The sequence below is a fragment of the Solanum lycopersicum genome, chromosome 1 (assembly GCF_036512215.1).
Source record: "Solanum lycopersicum chromosome 1, SLM_r2.1".
Classification (NCBI taxonomy): Eukaryota; Viridiplantae; Streptophyta; class Magnoliopsida; order Solanales; family Solanaceae; genus Solanum; species Solanum lycopersicum.
Window position 1 is genome coordinate 37,232,932 of NC_090800.1, and position 17,270 is coordinate 37,250,201.

Here is a 17,270-nt window from a genome sequence, read left to right on the forward strand (position 1 = left end):
CCGATCCACTAATATCATTCTGTAAATCATCAAGCCTTCTCTATTCCAAGACATCTTCAATCCCATTACTTTAATTCATCAAGCCTTCTTCTATACCAAGGCATCATCATTAATAATGTATATTAAAGTTTCTTTTCAAGATTTGGGATTCAATATTTTCATCATGCTTATCTTATCACAATCATATAATCATATTCATGCAAACATACCATTAAGCATAGAGTAGGGTTTACATTACTACCAATACATATCATTCACTATTAAGATATTACTTATGAAGCATGAAAACCATAACCTACCTCCACCGAAGAATTGATTCAAGCAAGAATTTTCCCAAAGCTTTGTTTCTCCCTTCTCGTTCGATTCTCTCTCTCTTTCATGTTCTTTCTATTTTCTTTATTCAAACCCTCTTTCTTTTACCATAGTTAACATATAATTAAGTGTAAAAGATGGCAATAATACCCCACTAATTAACTTAGGGTTACCTCTTTTAACCCCCAAGAATTTGAGTTATTAATATAAACCCACAAAATCTATAATTAAGGAAGGAATAGTCCAAAAACGTCCCTTAAAACGTGTAAGGAAATCCGATTCTGCCTGGGATTTGCGCAACCTGTGACGGGCCATCGTGCCTGCGACGGTCCGTCCTACAGGTCGTCGCAAAGTTCAGAGAATGGATTTTCACTGAAGTCTCCGTGACGGTCCGTCACGCCTATGACGGTCCGTTCTGCCATTCGGTCACGAAGTTCAGAGAGTCGATTTTCAGTACCCAATTTTAGATTTTCTAAGTGTTTTGAAACGAGACCCTGCGACGGTCCGTCGTGCCCATGACGGATCGTCGTTTGGTCCGTCACCTCAGCCTGTTTTTCCAGAATTGAAGTTTGTTGCTTAAAACGACTAAACAGGTCGTTACACCAAGTCGATGTGTTGTACTCTACAAAAGAAAAATGAACAAAGTACAAGTATGGTTAAGTACAACGAACACATCTGAGTAAGTATCATTGGCCAACACAAAATAGAAGCCAATTATGTATTAAATAGTAATATAAAATCAATTACAATCCTTCGCAGGGGAAAAAAAACAAACAAAATGAATAAGTGATCACAACACCAATGTAGGTACACAATCAATTACAGTATCAAATACACACACTCAACTGAAAAATTGTAACGACCTGTTTAGTCGTTTTGAGTAGCAGACTTCAATTCTGGAAAAACTGGCAGAAGCGACAGACCCCACGACGGACCGTCATGGGCACGATGGACCGTCGTAGGGTCTCGTTTCAAAACACTTAGAAAATCTGAAATGGGAAACTGAAAATCGACTCTCTGAACTTCGTAATGGTATGGCAGGACGGACTGTCACAGGCGTGACGGACCGTCACAGATTATTCAGTGGAAATTGAGTCTCTGACCCTTGCGACGACCTGTAGGACGGACCGTCGAAGGCACGACGGGCCGTCGCAGGTTGCGCAATCCCAGTCTGGGTCAGATTTCTTTATACGTTTTAAGGGACGTTTTTGACTATTCCTGCTTTAATTATAAGATTAGTGGGTTAATGTTAATAAGTCTAATTACTTGGGGGTTAAAAGAGGTAACCTTAAGTTAATTAGTGGGTTATTATTGCCATCTTTTACACTTGATTATATGTTAATTAGGGTAAAAGAAAGAGGGTTTGAATAAGAAAAATAGAAAGAACAAAGAGAAAACAGAAAAAGAAAGAGAACAAGTAGAGAGAGAGAGAAACGAAGAGGATAGCAAGGATTTTGAGAAGATAGCTTGTTGATCGCAATTCTTCGCTGGAGGTAGGTTATGGTTTTCATGCTTTCATAGTAAACTCTTAATAGAGAATGATATGTATTGGTAGTATTGTAAACCCTGCTATGTGCTTAATTGTATGCATGCATGAACATGATTATATAATTGTGATTATATTAACCATGATGAAGTTATTGAATCCCAAATCTTGATAAAAACCTAATCTCTTTTTAATGATGATGCCTTGGTAAGGGAGAAGGCTTGATGAACTAAAGTAATGAGATTGATGATGCCTTGGTAAGAAAGAAGGCTTGATGAATTGATGGAAGGAGATTAGGGGATCAGGTGTCACAAACCGACACGTAGAATTAGGGGATCGGGTGTCACGAACCGACACGTAGAATTAGGGGATCGGGTGTCACGAACCGACACGTAGAATTAGGGGATCGGGTGTCACGAACCGAACCGTAGTATTAGGGGATCGGGTGTCACGAACCAAAACGTAGAATTAGGGGATCGGGTGTCACGAACCGACACGTAGTATTAGGGGATCGGGTGTCACGAACCGACACGTAGATTTAGGGGATCGGGTGTCACGAACAGACACATAGATTTAGGGGATCGGGTGTCACGAACCGACACATAGATTTAGAAGATCGGAGTATCACGTACCGACACAAGAGGATTAATGAAAATTATGAGAGCGGAGTGTCACGTACCGACACAAGAGAAATAAAGATAATGAATTTTGAAAGATGTTAATATGCTCAATCTAAAGAACACAATTCCCAAATGAGTATGGTATTGAGGCTTGAGTCCTCATGTGTGAACTTGATGGTAATTGTTGATGATATATTATTTGTTGTTGCTACATGTTGAGTATCATAGTTGATTTTATGATATTACTTGGTATATATTGATTTCTATTTTGAGTTGGCCGATGATATCTACTCAGTACCCGTGTTTTGTACTGACCCCTACTTTTATGTTCTCTTCTTGTTTATTTGTGGAGTGCAGCAAACGTGCCATCGTCTTCAACTCAACAGTAATTCAAGCCAGTCTTACTACATCGGAAATTCAGGGTGAGCTAATGCTTCTAGCTTGGACTGGATCTTCTTCTTCAAGTATTTATGCCTTGAACATCCGGCATGGGCTAGCTTCTTATGTATTTTTAGCTTTTAGAATACTCTTAGTTTAGTCGTTTGATCGTAGATGTTCTTGTGGTGATGACTTCCCGATTTTGGGGAATAAAAGATGTTGAATTTTAGAAGTTAATGAATTGGTCTTTATTTAATGAGTTTAAGTCTTCCGCATTACTTTCTGTTGATATTATATTGAAATATTACGGTTAGATCGGTTGGTTCGCTCACATAGGAGGGTAAGTGTGGGTGCCAGTCGCAACCCGGTTTGGGTCATGACAAAAATGAATTCTTTGAGATTGAGTAAATTATATTCATTCAAGATTCCTTTTCATTAATGTTGTTGTAACGACCTGTTTAGTCGTTTTGAGCAACAAACTTCAATTCTGGAAAAACAGGCTGAGGCGACGGACCAAACGATGATCCTTAATGGGCACGACGGACCGTCGCAGGGTCTCGTTTCAAAACACTTAGAAAATCTGAAATTGGGTACTGAAAATCGACTCTCTGAACTTCGTGACGGAATGGCAGGACGGACCGTCACAGGCATGACGGACCGTAATAGATTGTTCAGTGGAAATTGACTCTCTGACTCTTCCGACAACCTGCAGGACGGACCGTCGCAGGCACGACGGCCCGTCACAGGTTGCGCAAATCCCAGGCAGAATCGGATTTCCTTACACGTTTTAAGGGACGTTTTTGGACTACTCCTTCCTTTATTATAGATTTTGTGGGTTTATATTAATAACTTAAATTCTTGGGGGTTAAAAGAGGTAACCCTAGGTTGATTAGTGGGGTATTATTGCTATCTTTTACACTTAATTATATGTTAACTAGTGTAAAAGAAAGAGGGTTTGAATAAAGAAAATAGAGAGAACCAGGAGAGAGAGAAATTGATCGATCAAGAGGCAGAGGGAATATCAAAGCTTGGGAAATTGCTTGTTGATTCCAATTCTTCGGTGGAGGTAGGTTATGGTTTTCATGCTTCATAAGTAAACTCTTAATAGTGAATGATATGTATTGGTAGTATTGTAAACCCTACTATATGCTTAATGGTATGTTTGCATGAATATGATTATGTGATTGTGATAAGATAAGCATGATGAAAATATTGAATCCCAAATCTTGAAAAGAAACTTTAATATACATTATTAATGATGATGCCTTGGTATAGAAGAAGGCTTGATGAATTAAAGTAATGGGATTGATGATGCCTTGGAATAGAGAAGGCTTGATGATTTACAGAATGATATTAGTGGATCGGAGTGTCACGTTCCGACACATAATATTAGTGGATCGGAGTGTCACGTTCCAACACATAGTATTAGTGGATCGAAGTGTCACGTTCCGACACATAATATTAGTGGATCGGAGTGTCACGTTCCGACACATAGAATTAGGGGATCGGAGTGTCACGTACCGACACATGTAGGGGATCGGAGTGTCACGTTCCGACACATGTAGGGGATCGGAGTGTCACATTCCGACACATGTAGGGGATCGGAGTGTCACGTACCGACACATGTAGGGGATCAGAGTGTCACGTTCCAACACATGTAGGGGATCGAAGTGTCACGTTCCGACACATAGAATTAGGGGATCGGAGTGTCACGCTCCGACACATAGAATTAGGGGATCGGAGTGTCACGTACCGACACATAGTAGTAGGGGATCGGAGTGTGACGTACTGACACAAGAAGAGGAAAGATAATGAATCTTGAAAGATGATAATATACTCAACTTAATATACTTAATTCCCAAATGAGTATGGTGTGGAGGCTTGAGCCCTCATGGATTAACTTGATGGTACTTATTGATGATTATAATACTTGTTGTTGCTACATGTTGAGTTTTATAGTTGATTTACGATAATATTGATATATACTGTTCCCTATTTTGAGTTGGCCGATGATATCTACTCAGTACCCGTGTTTTGTACTGACCCCTACTTTTATGTTTTTCTTCTTGTTATTTGTGGAGTGCAGCAAACGTGCCGTCAACTTCGACTCAGCAGTAACTCAAGCCAGTCTTCGTCACACCGGATCTTCAGGGTGAGCTAACGCTTCTAGCTTGGACTGGATCTTCTCCTTCATGTCTTGATGCCTTGAACTTCCGGCATGGACTAGCTTCTTATGTATTTTTAGCTTCTTAGAAACTCTTAGAATTAGTAGTTTAAAGTAGATGTTCTTGTGATGATGACTTCCAGGTTTTGGGAATAATAGATGTTGAATATTGATAGTTATTGAATTGGTTTTTATTAATGAGTTTAAGTCTTCCGCATTACTTTCTGTTTATATTATATTGAAATGTTAAGATTTAGATTGGTTGGTTCGCTCACATAGGAGGGTAAGTGTGGGTGCCAGTCGCGGCCCGGATTTGGGTCGTGACAGTTGTCATGTCAGAACATGACACTTCGATCCAATTATACCATGTCAGAATATGACACTTCGATTCAATTATATCGTATCAGAATGTGACACCCAATCCAATAATACCATGTCGAAATGTGACACTATGATCCAATTATCTCATTAATTTATTTCATCAAGTCTTCTTTATTCAAGGTATCATTTCGTTATAGAGGGTTCAAAATTATAAATTCAGTGGTCTTAAAATTTCAGGTCAACTACAAATCACACAAAAAAGATATACAACCATACAATCAAGTACATAGGAAACTTCACAATATCACTATTACATATCAATCGCTATTGATAGTATATCTATTAAATAGAAACAACCATAACCTACCTCCATCAAAGAACTCAAGTCAAATAAACTAATCCTCCAATGCGTTTTCTTTCCTATCCTCAATGCCTCAGAACCTTATCAATCTATCAAATATATATTCATAATTTATTAGTAAATGAATTTATAAACACTCAAATTATTCTATGTCTATCCTAAACCAAAATCCTCATCTAATTATATAATCAATTTTCTAAAGTTCAAACCTAAAAGTAGGGCTTAATAAGTACCTATCTCAATATAGTAAAACTCAATTTATAGAATGATGATAAATAGTAAACTTCAAAATTAAGTCACTGATTGCGGAAACATATGACAACCATATACTCCACAATCAAACTTATCACAACATTAGCTAATCATTATTTCAATTGAAACAAAGGAATTTTCCAAATAATATTAACAAACTTCAATGGCAAAAAAATGTGATACAGAAACACACGAAACCATTTAAAAATTGTTAGCACATGACTGGGACAATTTTATTTTCCATGACTTTCACCTGCCAACCATCCACTAAACTCACTAAAAATTAATTTGTTTAAAATTTCACCATTACCAAATCCATGAAATATGGACACGAGTCAAGTTTGTCTCCAGCAAAGTTTTTGTTGCCTATTATTCAACCCAAGGCACACAATCATCACTACCACAAGTAGGCTTACAGTTCAATGTCCATCCATATCCATATTACTACGCATGTTCTACCTAATTTCCTTACACACTACTCAGAAACTAATCATCATTCCAGCGACTACGCATAATACATGTAACCAGAAAGATTGAAAAGAATTCTGACCTGAAGTCGTTTCCACAAATCATTTTCCAATGCTAGGACTCCTCCTTTTTCTTATTTTCTATCTTTTCTATAGATCACTTATAACCAATTATCATATACCTTATTATAAAAAGTAATAAAAGTGACCTACTATTTTATTTAATACTATATTCTATAACCACCAACTAACTTAATTATAAAAGTTACCTCACTAATTTCATAGTCGTAACAACAAATAGTCAAAAATATCCCATTAGAACCTTTTGGAAAGTATTTTATGAAATAAAAAGTTTTATTCCTCAAAACGATCAAAAGGATCGTTATAAAACAACTACATCTAGCCCCTCTACTTGATTGTTCGACAGAGACGTTACAATTGCTAAAAACATGATGTTTCTACTGCTAGTTCTATTCTTTCTTATCAATAAACAAGACTTTGCAAGTTCTTTATATTATTAAACGACATAAAAATGATCATTAGCGGTAATTAATTCATGATTTTTGCTAAGAATTTTTTTAGCGGAAATTAGCACTCTTTGTAATTGTCCCTAAAGTCTTTAACAACATTAGTTTTAACAACACTTGCTAATGCCGGTAAAGACTTCAACATTCTTTATTGATGTGAATATTTATTGCCGATAAAAGTTTTTTTTGGTGTAGTGATAGATAAATGTAAAAAGTCATTTACATTGAAATTTGTTATAAATGTGGATAACCTTACACAAAACTAATTAAATGAGGGTATATTTTTATCTCAAAAAAATCATATTACACATTTGTTATTTTTCAAAAATATCAATTGTAAAAGATCATTTATCATATTAGGCAGAGGCGGATTTAGTATTTGGAGGTCGTGGGTACCACACTGTTCAAATAAGATAAAAGGGTCGATTGCCTTAATTTGGATTACAATTCATGTTATTAGTCTTTTATTTTATTTTTATAAACAAATCAATTGAATATACATGTTAGAAAAATATTCTTTTAGATTTTCTGCGATTGGAGGTAATTAACCAATTTATTTTTATTTCCTTTTTCAGTGAAACCTAAAGGAATAAAAAAATCACCTTAAAATTTGAGATATTATAAAACATCAAATAATATTAACTAAACACATTCATATTTTATTTTTTGATATATAAAATATAAAAATAAATATAAATTGTATATGATTAAAAAATCATTTTTGTAAAATAATTTATTATCTATGCATTGTCAACAACTTACCAAATATAATCACACACTAAAAGTTGAAATCACGCGCACACATAGTCACATACACACGGAAACACTAATTCAAAGAAAAGGTACCAGTGGAGCAAAGGTAGAACCTACATTTAGCCCCTCTACATGATTGTTTGACATAGACATTACAATGGCTAAAAACATGATCTTTCTTGTTTTAATTTTTCCTTTTCAACTAATCAAACTATGAAAGTCCTTTATATATCGATACATGTTCAGACTTATTTAAATTAAAATTCGAATAATTAAAATGGGTGACAATTAATTCACAAGCGACAAGAATTCATAAGTGATCTAATTGGCCAATACAAGTTTTATTTATTTGTTATAAATGTGCATTATCTTATACAAAATCAAGTAAGAGAAGGTGAATTTAAGTGAAAAAAGAAAAGAAAAAATTCGTATTATACATTTGTCATTTTTCCAAAAATAACATGTATTTTAAATTCTATAAATTATAGGAACCACATATTATAAATACAAAATAAGCTTTTATACCTTTTAGAATTGAAATTACGAAAATCCCTTCAAACTCAAGTTAGCGGGATACATCAAAAGAGCACGGGATACATAACTTATGATACATTGTAGTTGACATCTGTTGTGGTTAATTAGGAAGATTTAACGCGATTTCTGTTATTATTAACTGAAATAACGTAATTAATGCTCTACAGCTTTCGTAGCTGATTAGTAAATTCAAATTTTAAATCAGAGTAGCTTCCTAAATCAAAAATTATTCCTATAAAAGTTGATCTGCATTCTAAGAAATCAAAAAAAAAAACAGGTTTGAAGATGAATATCTCAATTCTGCTGCGGCATACTGGAATTTGGGTAAGTGATGTTAATTATGAAGGTTGAAAAGTTTATGGAATTGTTGTTGGCCATTTCATTTCATTTGTGAATCTTAAAATGTTGATTTTATTAGAGCTAGAGATCGACACTGTGACAAAGGATATTGAAATTCGATACATTGTTGAGGGAAGCCCATTGAAAATCAAGAACGACATGGGTGTGAAACTTTATTTTGAAGTAAAAAAGAATGCACCTGGAATCGGCATGTATCCACTTTGTATTGATACAACTGATAAAATTGTTGGGGAGATACGTAATTTTGATTGTTCATCAAGTAAAGTCGTATGCGTGGAAGGTACCGAAAGAGATACTGAAGCTCTTGCTCTAGTCTAGTCGAGAATTTGTGACATTGATTATATTCCAGAATTAAATTCTACGAATTACATAATTAATTCCAATAGTACGTAAGTGAGGACTGCGCAGTTGTATAAGGACAAAGGAACTCTCGTTTTTGTAATGAATAAATATAAAATAAAGAAAAACTTCAATTTTTGTGTGAAAAGATCGGATAAGAAAAGGTATTGGAATGCTTTCTCTTTGATTTGATTGTTTTTCTCTAGTACATTTTTATTTATATTGTATCTGATACATAAGTATAAGTATTATATATTTTGTTGTGATAATTATAACATTGCTTTTCTTATATGAATTAAACCAATAAAAAAATTTGGACAGATATGTGTTGGTTTGCTTCAGCGACCAATGTAAATGGACCTTAAAATCATCTTGCAAAAAAATCTGATGTATTCAAAGTGAGATATTTCAATAGTGAACATACATGTCCGATGCGGGATAGGATACTAACAAAATGTAACGACCTGTTTAGTCGTTTTGAGCAACAGACTTCAGTTCTGGAAAAACTGGCACAAGCGACGGACCCCATGACGGACCGTCAAGGGCACGATGGACCGTCGCAGGGTCTCGTTTGAAAACACTTAGAAAATCTGAAATTTGGTACTGAAAATCGACTCTCTGAACTTCGTGACGGAATGGCAGGACGGACCGTCACAGGCGTGACGGACCGTCACAGGCGTGACGGACCGTCACAGGCGTGACGGACCGTCACAGGTTGTTCAGTGGAAGTTGACTCTCTGAACCTTGCGACGACCTGCAGGACGGACCGTCGCAGGCACGACGGCCCGTCACAGGTTGCGCAAATCCCAGGCAGAGTCGGATTTCTGGTGAAGTTTTAAGGGATGTTTTTGGACTATTCTTTCCTTAATTATAGATTTCGTGGGGTTAAATTAATAACTAAAATTCTTAAGGGGTTAAAAGAGGTAACCCTAAGTTAATTAGTGGGGTATTATTGCCATCATTTATTCTTAATTATATACTAATTAGGGTAAAAGAAAGAGGGTTTGAATAAAGAAAATAGAAAGAACAAGAGAAAGAGAGAGAATCGAACGAGAAGGGAGAAACAAAGCTTTGGGAAAATTCTTGCTTGATTCAACTCTTCGGTGGAGGTAGGTTATGGTTTTCATGCTATTCGTAGTAAACTCTTAATAGCGAATGATATGTGTTAGTAGTATTGTAAACCTTCTATATGCTTAATTGTATGCTTGCATGAATGATGTGATTATGTAATTGTGAATAAATAAGCATGATTAAGCTATTGAATCCCAAATCTTGAAAAGAAACCCTAATCTACTTTGTTAATAATGACGCCTTGGTATAAAAGAAGGCTTGATGAATGAAAGTAGTGAGATTAGGGGATCGGGTGCCACGTTCCGGTACCAGGATATTATATGAGAATCGGAGTGTCACGTTCCGACACCAGGATAGAATATGGATCGGGTGCCATGTTCCGGTACCAGAATAGAATATGAGGATCGGAGTGTCACGTTCCGACACCAGGATAGAATATGGATCGGGTGCCACGTTGCGGTATCAGGATAGTATATGAGGATCGGAGTGTCACGTTCCGACACCAGGATAGAATATGGATCGGGTGCCACGTTCCGGTACGAGGATAGAATATGAGGATCGGAGTGTCATGTTCCGACACCAGGATAGAATATGGATTGGGTGCCACGTTCCGGTACCAGGATAGTATATGAGGATCGGAGTGTCGCGTACCGACACGAGGGGAATAAAGATAAAGAATCTAGAAAGATATTATTATACTCAATCTAATAAACTTAATTCCCAAACGAGTATGGTATTGAGACTTGAGCCCTCGTGGATGAACTTGATGGTACTTATTGATGATTATAGTACTTGTTGTTGTTACATGTTGTGTTTTATAGTTGATTTATGATATTACTTGATATATATTGTTCTCTATTTTAAGTTGACCGATGATATCTACTCAGTACCCGTGTTTTGTACTGACCCCTACTTTTATGATTTTCCTTCTTGTTATTTGTGGAGTGCAGCAAACGTGCCGTCATCTTCAACTCAACGGTAACTCAAGCCAGTCTTCATCACACCGGATCTTCAGGGTGAGCTAACGCTTCTAGCTTGGAATGGATCTTCTCCTTCTTGTCTTGATGCCTTGAACTTCCGGCATGGACTATCTTCTTATGTATTTTTAGCTTCTTAGAAACTCTTAGAATTAGTAGTTTAAAGTAGATGTTCTTGTGATGATGACTTCCTGATTTTGGAAATAATAATAGTTATTGATTTTATTAATGAGTTTAAGTCTTTCGCATTACTTTATGTTGATATTACCTTGAAATGTTAAGGTTTAGATTGGTTGGTTCGCTCACATAGGAGGGTAAGTGTGCGTGCCAGTCGTGGCCCGGATTTGGGTCGTGACAAACTTGGTATCAGAGCCTTAGGTTCGTTGGTCTCATCACACAAGAACGAGTCTAGTAGAGTCTTAAGGAACGATAGGGGGACGCCTTTACTTTTCCTTGAGAGGCTATAAGACTTTGGGAAAAATTTCACTCTTTCATTCTTTCTTTCGTGCTACTACTTGAGTCCAATTGGTATCTAGGCGATACGAATTGGTATCTGACCATCTTCACTCTCTTTCGCAGATGGTTAGAAATAGAGCAACGACTACGTCAACACCAACACCGGCCAGACAAGAAACAACTGAGCCAGCCACTTGGGCTGTGGCTCGAGGAAGAACAGCGGCGAGGGGCCGTGGAAGAGGTCGTGGGAGGACGTCCTCTAGGGGAAGAGGACGAACACCTAGCCCATCTGATACTAGGGAAATGACTCCTCCACCGAATGAGGAAGTAATAAGAGAAGGGGAGGATGGGGAAACTGAACAAGTGCAGAATGAGGGATTGCCACCCCAACCTACCCCAGAGATGATCAATCAGGTTCTAGCTTATCTTAGCGGGTTATCTGATCAGGGCCAGACACCCCCAGTGTTTTCTGCACCAGCACCTCAGGCTCCGGAGGTACAACATGCGGCTACTATGGCTCCCCGCATGGATGTTCCATTGGAAATAGGCACGTTTCCACGTCTGACTACTGGGCCTATAATGACAATTGATCAGCATGAACTTTTCAGTAAGTTCTTGAAATTGAAACCTCCAGTCTTCAAGGGTGCGGAATCTGAGGATGCTTACGATTTTCTGGTTTACTGTCATGAGCTACTACACAAGATGGGTATAGTAGAACGGTTTGGTGTTGAGTTCGTGAGTTATCAGTTTCAAGGGAACGCCAAAATGAGGTGGCGGTCACATATCGAGTGTCAACCAATAGAGGCACCACCTATAACTTGGGCCTCATTCTCTAGTTTGTTTATGGAGAAGTATATCCCCCGGACTTTGAGGGATAGGAAAAGGGATGAGTTCTTGAGCCTAGAGCAAGGTAGGATGTCGGTTAATGCTTATGAGGCTAAGTTTCGTGCACTATCCAGATATGCCACTCAACTCTGTTTCATTCCTCAAGAGCGGATTCACCGGTTTGTGAAGGGGTTGAGGTTAGAATTGCGGATTTCGGCCTTACAGATAGCGGCAACGGCAAAATCCTTCCAAGAAGTGGTAGACTTTATGATAGAAGTGGAAGGAGTGAAGCCAGACGACTTCACCACAACATCGACATCAAAAAGGTTTCGAAAGGGAGGTGAGTTTAGTGGTTCTTACACTAAAGGACAGGGTTCGGGAAGTTACGCAGTTCGACCCATTCAGTCTTCACTAGAGACTGTAGTTGGGGGTCCACCTCCAACCGGTCAACACATCTCTGAGAGACCTATGCATGAACCCAGAGAGTGCTATGGAGTGGGGAGATTGGACATATTAAGAGATATTGTCCAAAACAGAGTTACAGACCTCCAAATGTTTGAGGTAGAGGTGGTCATGGCAGAGGCCGTTATTATGGAGGACGTGGTGGTCGAGGAAATGGTGGTCACCAAAATGGCCGAGGTGATGGGCAAACTGGAGCCACTACATCACCACAAGATAGGGGCAACGGACAGATGAACGATAGGGCCCATTGTTACGCATTCCCTGGGCGGTCTAAAGCGGAGGCATCTGATGATGTCATCACAGGTAATCTTTTGGTTTGTGATTGCATGGCTTCTGTATTGTTTGATCCTGGATCAACATTTTCTTATGTATCTTCCTCATTTGCTAATGGTCTAAATTTACATTGTGAATTACTTGATATGCCTATTCGTGTCTCTACTCCAGTGGGTGAGTCTGTGGTAGTTGAAAAGGTATATAGGTCTTGTTTGGTCAACTTTGTGGGGAGCAATACTTATGTAGATATGGTAATGTTAGAAATGGATGATTTTGACGTGATTCTGGGTATGACTTGGCTCTCTCCGCAATTTGCAATCTTGGATTGTAATGCTAAAACGGTGACGTTAGCCAAGCCTGGGATAGACCCGTTAGTGTGGGAGGGTGACTACACTTCCAATCCAGTCCGCATCGTCTCCTTTCTTCGTGCTAAGAAAATGATTAGTAAAGGGTGTTTAGATTTCTTGGCACATCTCAAGGATGACACTACCCAAGTACCTTCGATTGAGTCGGTTTAAGTAGTTCGTGAGTTTCTGGATGTGTTCCCTGCAGATCTTCCTGGTATGACACCGGATAGGGATATTGACTTCTGTATTGATCTTGAACCCGGTACTCGCCCCATTTCTATACCCCCTCATAGAATGGCTCCCGCGGAGTTAAGAGAGTTAAAAGCACAACTTCAAGAGTTATTGAACAAAGGCTTCATTAGACCAAGTGCATCTCCTTGGGGTGCTCCGGTTTTGTTTGTAAAGAAAAAGGATGGCAGTTTTCGAATGTGCATAAACTACAGACAACTGAATAAGGTAACCATAAAGAACAAGTACCCTCTTCCTCGCATTGATGACTTGTTCGATCAATTACAAGGTGCTTGTGTCTTCTCTAAGATTGACTTGAGATCCGGTTATCATCATTTGAAAATACGGGCAACGGATGTGCCAAAGACTGCTTTTCGAATGAGGTATGGGCATTTCGAATTTGTAGTGATGTCCTTTGGTCTTACGAATGCCCCTGCTGCATTCATGAGCTTGATGAACGGGATTTTTAAGCCATATTTGGACCTCTTCGTAATCGTATTTATTTTTGATATATTGGTATACTCAAAGAGCAAGAAGGAACATGAAGAGCATTTGAGAATGGTATTGGAAATGTTAAGGGAGAAAAAGCTTTATGCCAAGTTCTCTAAGTGTGAGTTTTGGCAAGATGCAGTGTCCTTCTTGGGACACGTGGTTTTTAAGGATGGAGTGATGGTGGATCCTTCTAAGATTGAGACAGTGAAGAATTGGGTAAGACCTACTAATGTGTTTGAAATAAGGAGCTTTGTTGGGTTAGCTAGCTACTACCACCGATTCGTCAAGGGATTCTCTTCTATCGCCTCCCAATTGACGAACTTGACCAAGCAGAATGTCCCATTTGTATGGTCGGATGAATGTGAGGAAAGCTTTCAGAAGCTCAAGACTTTGTTGACTACCACACCTATCCTTACCTTGCCAGTAGAGGGTAAGAACTTCATTGTTTATTGTGATGCATCCTATTCTGGTTTGGGTGCAGTACTAATGCAAGAGAAGAGTGTGATTGCTTATGCTTCAAGGCAATTAAAGGTGCATGAACGTAACTATCCGACCCACGATTTGAAATTGGCTGCGGTAGTTTTTGCATTAAAACAATGGAGACACTATTTATATGGGGTTCAGTGTGAGATCTATACGGATCATCGTAGCCTACAGTATGTCTTTACTCAGAAAGATTTCAACTTAAGGTAGAGGAGATGGATGGAGTTACTAAAGGACTACGATATCACTATCTTGTATCATCCGGGGAAGGCGAATGTTGTAGCGGATGCTTTAAGTAGGAAGGCGGGAAGCATGGGGAGTCTAGCTCACTTGCAAGCTTCTAAACGCTCATTGGCTAGAGAGGTTCAGACTCTAGCTAATGACTTGATGAGATTAGAAGTAAATGAGAAGGGAGGATTGTTGGCTAGTGTGGAGTCAAGATCTTCTTTTCTTGACAAAATTAAGGGAAAACAGTTTGATTATGAGAAACTAAGGCGAATCCAAGATAAAGTATTGCGAGGGGAGGCTAAGGAAGCACAAATCGATGAGGAAGGTGTTTTGAGAATCAAGGGAAGGGTATGTGTACCCCACGTCGATGATTTGATCAACACTATTCTGACAGAGGCTCATAGTTCAAGGTATTCTATACATCTGAGCGCAACCAAGATGTATCGTGACCTAAAGCAACACTTTTTGTGGAGTAGAATGAAGCGTGACATTGTGGATTTTATTGCAAAATGTCCAAACTGTCAACAAGTAAAGTATGAACACCAAAGGCCCGGAGGAACCCTTAAGAGAATGTCCATTCCGGAATGAAAGTGGGAAAGAATTGCAATGGACTTTGTGGTTGGTCTTCCCAAGACATTGGGAAAGTTTGATTCTATTTGGGTAATTGTTGATAGGTTAACTAAGTCTGCTCATTTTATTCCGGTTAAGGTGACTTACAATGCCGAGAAGTTAGCCAAACTTTACATCTCGGAAGTGGTGCGATTGCATGGGGTTCCACTATCCATCATATCAGATAGAGGTACGAAGTTTAATTCTATGTTTTGGAAAACATTGCATGCGGAATTGGGTACTAGGTTGGACCTTAGTACCGCGTTCCATCTTTAGACTGATGGTCAGTCTGAGCGAACGATTCAAGTGTTGGAGGATATGCTTCGTGCGTGTGTGATAGAATTTGGTGGCCATTGGGATAACTTCTTACCCTTAGAGGAGTTTTCATACAATAATAGCTATCACTCAAGCATTGATATGGCTCCATTTGAAGCGATGTATGGTAGGAGATGTAGGTCTCCCATCGGTTGGTTTGATGCGTTTGAGGTTAGACCTTGGGGTACTGATCTCTTGAGGGATTCGATGGAAAAAGTGAAGTCTATTCAAGAAAAGCTTCTAGCGGCGCAAAGTAGACAAAAAGAATATGCAGATCGAAAGGTTAGAGACTTAGAGTTCATGGAGGGTGAACAAGTCTTGTTGAAAGTTTCACCAATGAAAGGGGTGATGCGGTTTGGTAAAAGGGGTAAACTTAGCCCAAGGTATATTGGTCCATTCGAAGTACTTAAGCGAGTAGGGGAGGTGGCTTATGAGTTAGCCTTGCCTCCAGGGCTGTCCGGAGTGCATCCGGTATTCCATGTGTCTATGTTGAAAAGATATCATGGGGATGGAAATTACATTATCCGTTGGGATTCAGTGTTGCTTGATGAGAACTTGTCTTATGAGGAGGAGCCTGTTGCTATTTTAGATAGAGAAGTTCTCAAGTTGAGGTCAAGAGAGATTGCATCCATCAAGGTGCAATGGAAGAATCGACCCGTTGAAGAAGCCACTTGGGAGAAGGAGGCAGATATGCGAGAAAAATACCCACATCTGTTTACAGATTCAGGTACTCCTTTTCGCCCTTGTTTTCCTTCTTTTGATCGTTCGGGGACGAACGATGGGTAAATTGGTATCTATTGTAACAAACTGTTTAGTCGTTTTGAGCAACAGACTTCAATTCTTGAAAAACTGGCAGAAGCGACGGACCCCACGACAGACCATCAAGTGCACGACGGACCGTCGCAGGGTCTCGTTTCAAAACACTTAGAAAATCTGAAATTGGGTACTGAAAATCGACTCTCTGAACTTCGTGACGGAATAGCAGGACGGACAGTCACAGGCGTGACGGACCGTCACAGATTGTTCAGTGGATGTTGACTCTCTGACCCTTGCGATGACCTGCAGGACGGATCGTCGCAGGCACGACGGCCCGTCACAGGTTGCACAAATCCCAGGCAGAGTCGGATTTCTGGTGAAGTTTTAAGGGACGTTTTTGGACTATTCTTTCCTTAATTATAGATTTTGTGGGGTTATATTATTAACTAAAATTCTTAAGGGGTTAAAAGAGTAACCCTAAGTTAATTAGTGGGGTATTATTGCCATCTTTTATTCTTAATTATATACTAATTAGGGTAAAATAAAGAGGGTTTGAATAAAGAAAATAGAAAGAACAAGAGAAAGAGAGAGAATCGAACGAGAAGGGAGAAACAAAGCTTTGGGAAAAATTTTTCTTGATTCAACTCTTTGGTGGAGGTAGGTTATGGTTTTCATGCTATTCGTAGTAAACTCTTAATAGCGAATGATATGTGTTAGTAGTATTGTAAACCTTCTATATGCTTAATTGTATGCTTGCATGAATGATGTGATTATGTAATTGTGAATAAATAAGCATGATGAAGCTATTGAATCCCAAATCTTGAAAAGAAACCCTAATATACTTTGTTAATGATGATGCCTTGGTATAAAAGAA